Here is a 6,743-nt window from a genome sequence, read left to right as displayed (position 1 = left end):
TATGTACAGTTGAACAAGGAGGTGGGTTGTTGCAACATACCTAAACAAGAATATAGGATTATTACATATAGATAAATAAGAAGGTGGAATTATCATATACAACTGAATGAAGACACAAGATTAGCTAATCTCAGTAGGAGTCATTTTTATAAGAGAGTAGTCTTCAGGGTATAAAAGCTCCAGGAGAAAAAGCTATGATAGATATTTTCTGTACATGCCTTCAACATTTGCATTCAGGCCAAAGGAAGGTTTGGCCATACCACTGGACCTCATCCAGGAAAGCTTTGCCAAGTTCCCATGGGTCTCAGGCACTGAGGTCCTGGATGTGGCTGTGTTAATGCCAACCATAGACATCCACTCAGAACTTTATTCACTTCCTACATCTGTCTGTTTTCCTGCAAATGGTAGAATTTATTTTTATAGCTTAATAAAAACTCCACTGCAAGCATATGTACCACATTTTAAAATGCATCCATCTGTTGGCAAGCTTTCCTGATGACACCATATATTGACTACGTTATTGTGCTCTAGTAGATGAAGATCTATAAGTATCTCTAAGGTGTGCTGACTTAAAATCATTCAGCACATACCCAGGACTTGTACTTTTCAAATAATAGTATCATCCTCATTAATCCTTAGTGATTTTCTTTGAGTATATCCATTCTGACTGTAATTCATTTCCACCATCAGTGTTAATGTCCATGAGCAGAGTCGCATTGTGCCATGTTGTTATACACAGCACTCTCATAACCATCCTGTGTCACAAGGTCTATAGACTTCTTTATACATTTCAATATAACCTGTAAAATGTCTACAAGTAGAAGCAAATATTCTCTTTAAAATAAAAAAGTAAAAAGAATTAACATTTAAATTTATGTTTAACAATGAGTATTTTAACAGTTGGAAATTCTTACTTGGAAATGATCAAAATGATTTAGTAAATACCTACTATTTGGTATAACTTTAAAATTGGAAGTCATTAACTTATTGTGGGAATTATTTTGACACACAAATTATAAAGCAGTGATTATTTAAGAATCTATTAATATCAACTTAATCCATATTTTTAACTATTATAGTTGGGTTATTTATAAACATTTTATTAGATATTAAAAACATAACTCCCACAATTCTATGTTAGTTTCTGTTATTTTTTGTGACACAAGTATGTGACACATTCCTGATGTGCTATTCTGGTGGGAAAGTGGAAAACCTTGAGTCTCTGGAGTAGGAAAGTAGCTGAATGCTGTGAACAGAGTAGATATCCTGGTAGGAACTTGAAAGGCAGTAATGGTGAGAATTGTGAACAAGTAGAGACCAAGTTTGACCAGATTTAGAGGTGAAAAACATTAGCAATTTGGCCTGGAAACCATCGCTAGCTATTTTGGTGAAGAATGCAAGGATAACTTCTGTCCTTTTCCTAGGACTTTGCCTGAGCCTACATAGAAAAGGGGTGGATAAATTTGGTTAGTAGAGAAAATCAAGGCAGTAGAATGACAACAACTCTGTTGTGTGGTTACTAGTGATCACTTATATGCATGTCTACAGTTGAAAAGAACAACCGAAGCAAAAGGAAATATAAAATGTCCACACAGTTTGAAGAGAACAGCAATGGGATATTTAATGTTGGAGCCCAGTCTCAAAGAAATGCAGAAATCCAAGTGAGGTCTGATTATCATTGGAATTAAGGGAGGGGTGCCCTTAGGGCAACACCTCATCCAGCTAACCCTTCTACCTAACAGTTCTTTTTTCCTAAAAACACCCCTCCAATAAAACAAAAAATTAGAAGCCAAAGTTGCTACAAATGTGACCCAGGGAGCTAGGTTACATCCCAGGGCAAAGGTCAAACTTGGGGGCATCATCCTTGTAGATCTGGCTTTAGAGTCAGGAAGGATACCTGAGTAATGTGGTTGTAAAATCTTTCTTTGTGGTTAAGAAGATACATTGAGGCCAGGCAATCTGTGTCAGGGTGGTCCTTGCATGAAAGCCCTCAGAGAAATAATTGTATTAAGCCCTGAGAGTGAATCCTGGATTCCACTGAAGACCTCAAGATGTTAAAGATGCCAGAGCCATGGGGTATCTATCAAAGGAGAGATGATGTTTCTATGCTTCAAGTAGAAAAGCTTGAAGGGAAGAACCATCTAAGCCCCTTGACATCAGACATGGATGTACAGGATTTGGAGCCTGCCTCACTGGGTTTGGTCTTGCTTTGGTCTAGTGTTTCTTTACAATACACTGATTCCTTCCTTTTGAAATGGTAATGTATATTCTGCACCATTATATGTGGAAAGTATGTGACTTGCCCTTTGAATTTATAGAGGGTTATAGTCAGGAGATTGACACGAGTCTCAGAAGACTTTGGACTTTCAGTGTTGAAGCTGTGAAAGACTATGGGAACTTTAGAAGTTGGATTAAATGCATCATACACTATAATATAATGTGGCAATAAGACTATGGAGGCCATGGAGTAGAATGTGGTCATTTGAATGAAGTGTCCCCAGTAAGTCTTAGGCATTTGAAAGCTTGGTCCCCAGTTGGTGAAATAGTTTGAGAAGGATTGTGAGGTATAAATTGTTGGAGGAGGTATGTTGCTGGAGGTGGGCTTTTGAGTATCATTCCCAGTGTTTTTCTGCTTCCTCTTTGTGGATTGGAATGTGAGCTTTTAGCTGTTTTAGCTCCATGTCTGCCTGATAGCTCCTCCTTTCTTCTTCTTCTTCTTCTTCTTCTTCTTCTTCTTCTTCTTCTTCTTCTTCTTCTTCTTCTTCTTCTTCTTCTTCTTCTTCTTCTTCTTCTTCATCATCTTCTTCTTCCTCTTCCTCTTCATCTTCTTGTTCTTGTTCTTCTTCTTCTTCATCATCTTCTTCTTCCTCTTCCTCTTCTTGTTCTTCTTGTTCTTGTTCTTGTTCTTGTTCTTGTTCTTCTTCTCTCTATTTCTTTATTGAATATTATCTGCATTAACATTTCAGAGTTTGGGGACCTCTTGTCCAAGAGCCAGTTCCTCTCCCACAGGCCTGGGTGCCTCATAGCCAATGTTCTGCAGCTAGTAGCCTGCTGCAGGCCAGGCACTGTTCCCTGAGCAGTGTGCCTACAAGCCTGGCTACTGCGTCCCACCACCTGGGCCCACCACAGGGTTATCCCGTCATCGCGTATGCAGCTTTTGACTGAAGTCACCGTGGAGTTCCGCCACCCTGAAACTTCCACCATGAGCAAGAAATATGGGATGTATTAAATCAAAAAGGAAAGACAATCTGAATGACAATGGAATAGATTTGAAGAGTCAGTTAGTACGTAATACTGACTGAACTGTTTATGTGAGAGATCCAATGCCCAATAAATAGCAAAGGCCAGTTCCTGAATCTCAACATTTACCAGGACAGAATTTCATGCAAAAAATTCAAAGGAGCAAGGGGACCTCATGGTGGCCTTGTAGCCCTATGATGGCATATATCCAGATGACCTGTCCTTCAAGAAAGGAGAAAAGATGAGAGTTCTGGAAGAGCATGGGGAATGGTGGAAAGCTACATCCCTTACATCAACGAGAGAAGGTTTCATCCTTAGCAACAACTGCGTGGCCAAGGCCAACACTTTAGAAACTGAAGAGCGATTCTTCCAGGACATATCGAGGAAAGACGCAGGACAGCTTCTGGCACTAGGGGACAGTGCAGGAGCTTTTCTTATCAGAGAAGGCAAGACCATAAAGGGAAGCGTCCCTCTTTCTGTCATGACCTGATGCATGATGATGCCATTAAGCACTACAAAATTACAAGTCTGGACAATGGTGGTTATTACATCTCTCCACGTATCACTTTTCCCTGCATCAGTGACATGATTAAGCATTACTGAAAGCAGTCTGGTGGTCTATGCAGAAGACTGGAGAAAGCATGCATCAGTCCCAAACCACAGAAGCCATGGGATAAAAATGCCTGGGAGATCCCTGGGGAGTCCATTAAGCTAGTGAAAAAGCTAGGTGCAAGGTAGTTTGGGGAAGTCTGGATGGGTTACTATAACAACAGTACAAAGGTGGCCATCAAGACCCTCAAGCCCTGCACCATGTTTGCGCAGGCTTTCCTGGAAGAGGCCAACCTCATGAAGACCTTGCAGTATGACAAACTAGTGCGGCTCTACGCCGTGGTCACCAAGGAGGAGCCAATCTACATCATCACTGAGTTCATGTCCAAGTGTAGTTTGCTGGATTTCTTCAAGAGCGATGAGGTGGCAAGGTGCTGCTCCCAAAGCTCATTGACTTCTCAGCTCAGATTGCAGAAGGCATGGCATACATCAAGCAAAAGAATTACATCCACCATGATCTGCGAGCTGCTAATGTCCGGGTTTCTGAGTCACTCGCGTACAAGATTGCAGACTTTGGCCTCGCGAGAGTCATTGAAGATAAAGTATACAGCAAGAGAAGGTGTGAAGTTCCCTATCAAGTGGACAGCTCCAGAGGCCAATTTCGGCTACTTCACTATCAAGTCTGCTGGGAGGTCCTTCGGAATTCTCCTGTATGAGGTCGTCACCTATGGGAAGATTCCCTACCCAGGAAGAACTAACATAGACGTGATGAGCGCGCTGTCACAGAGGTACCGAATGTCACGCATGGAGAACTGCCCAGATGAGCTCTACGGCATCATGGAAATGTGTTGGAAAGAAACGGCAGAGGAGACGCCGACTTTTGACTACGTACAGAGCGTCCTGGATGATTTCTATTCTGCGACGGAAGGGCAGTATCAGCAGCAACCGTAGTGGGCATGGAGGCCAGCCTACTGGAGTTCGGAGGAAAAGCAGCCTGGGCAGATCTCTCATGCCAGGACCCTCTGTGCTCCTGGTGGACAGGATGAATTAACTCAGGACCAACATCCTGGACATAGGATGCTGTTTTTTAAGTGGGTGCCCACTGCTCAGTGGGATACAGTCAGAATACAAACACCTGCTCTCCCCAGTGCGCACACTGGCTCTACACAGGGCCGAGTGACTCGGTTCAGAGACTGCTGCAACAAATTCCCAGCTGCAGCAAGAACTAAACTCACTTAGCAAAAATAAACTCCCATGCACAGCAGCTGCCCCCTCACTTCTCAATGCTTTGGCTTATTTTCTTTAAAAAAAAAACTAGTAATCCAGCCTGTTAGGTTTTCACAGGTGAAGCCACCAGCTTTAAAATGTCTTTTCTAAATTTGAATGAGATTCCCCCTCACCTCCCACCCCACACCCAGAAAATGAGACTATGAAACGTTTTTTCTTTGTGGTAAGATCACTGGACAGGAGACAGCACACGCTCACCCTACAGGAGCGCTGTGCACGGGCACACAGAAGGATCACTGCTGAACTGGAGCCCTTTGGAGCTACATCACTGTACTGACCTCCCAGTGAAGGCAGGAAAGCCTTAAGTTCTGCGCTGTAGAAGAATGCTTTTATGGTCCGGGTGTTTCAATTACAGGATTCTCTAAAGACTTTCTTGACGGTGTCCTTTGGGAGAAATGTAAGTGTCTAGCTAATCTTTCAGGACCTTCTGAGACCTTCCAAAACTACAAAGCATTTCCCTCATTGCCTCAAATGACTTGCATGTTGTCGGGGTCCACCTCAGCCGGCAAGGAAGACACGACACTCCGGATTCTTCTCAACAGCCTTTATTCAGGAACACCTCAATGCTGAGTACAGGAAACCTGAGCGCCTTATATTTCCCTCTAGCTGGGGAGGGATGATCTGTCCCCCAGGGATTGGTGCAGTGCGACTCGCCTGATTAGCATAGCGCCGCATTAGGAACGTGTATGCACATGCGCAGTGTACTTGTTTACCACAAAGCAAGCCTGCTGTCGGCACCATCTTGGCGGGTAAGGTCGGGCCGCTCCCTACAGCATGTTTTATAAATCATATTTTACTTGTACTCTTTAAAAGTTAAAATGTCATATTTGTGGCTATTTTTGTGACTCAGTAATCTTTTCTAAATTTGGGTAAGCTGTGTAAGAGACTCTTTACCACCTGTAGGTAGTAAGCAGGCAATGATGGTGACCAGAACACTTTTGTTACCTGGGTTTTCCACTGTAAACTCCTATTTAAAATGTTGTGTCTGCCTTTTTCACTTATGCTATTGTGCACAAACTTAATATTTCTATTTTTGATTTTATTTTAATACACCCAATAATCTCGAAAAAACATTTGAGCTATTATCCCCTTCCCCTAGTCCCATCCCTCCCATTGCCTCCATGAAGGTGCTCCCTCTACCAACCACCCTTTCCCACCTCAGCACCATGGCATTCCCCTACACTGAGAAAAATGAGCCTTCGCTGGACTAAAGGCCTCTCCTCCCATTGATGCCAGAGAATGCTATCCTCTGCTGCATATGCACCTGGAGCCATGGGTCTCTCCATGGGAACTCATTGGTTGGTGTTTCATTCCCTGGGAGCTGTGGTGGGTTAGGTTAGTTGATAATTTTGTTCTTTTCATGGGGTCACAGACCCTTTCAGTTGAAAAGATTTTCTTGATCCAGGTTACCCCATCTCAGATGAATCTAGTTTGTGTCAAGTGGGCAAAACTAGTCAGCAAAGTTCCTATATATCCATGTAGGAATATTTATACAAGTTCTTACTTCTTTCTAAGTTTATAAAAACAGAATCCAGTAAGAAGTTCTACTAGCTAATTTGGTAGAACCACCAAACCCCAGGAAAATATCACAGGCCTATAAAGTACATATTTTTATAAACATGTATATAATGATGGTTTTCATTATAAATATTTAGCCTGAATCTTGC

General features: G+C 42.3%; 1 pseudogene across 1 annotated transcript; it reads left to right on the top strand.

Moving 5' to 3' along the window:
• Window positions 1-3,215: 3,215 nt before the first annotated feature.
• On the top strand, window positions 3,216-4,740 carry LOC308421824 (tyrosine-protein kinase Lyn-like; annotated as a pseudogene). The gene is made up of 2 exons: window positions 3,216-3,275; window positions 3,339-4,740. The product of its transcript is annotated as a tyrosine-protein kinase Lyn-like (transcript).
• The last annotated feature ends 2,003 nt before the right edge of the window (window positions 4,741-6,743 follow it).

The sequence above is a fragment of the Micromys minutus genome, assembly GCF_963924665.1.
Source record: "Micromys minutus genome assembly, chromosome: 6".
In the NCBI taxonomy this organism is placed as follows: Eukaryota; Metazoa; Chordata; class Mammalia; order Rodentia; family Muridae; genus Micromys; species Micromys minutus.
This window is presented reverse-complemented; position numbering and strand designations above follow the sequence as displayed.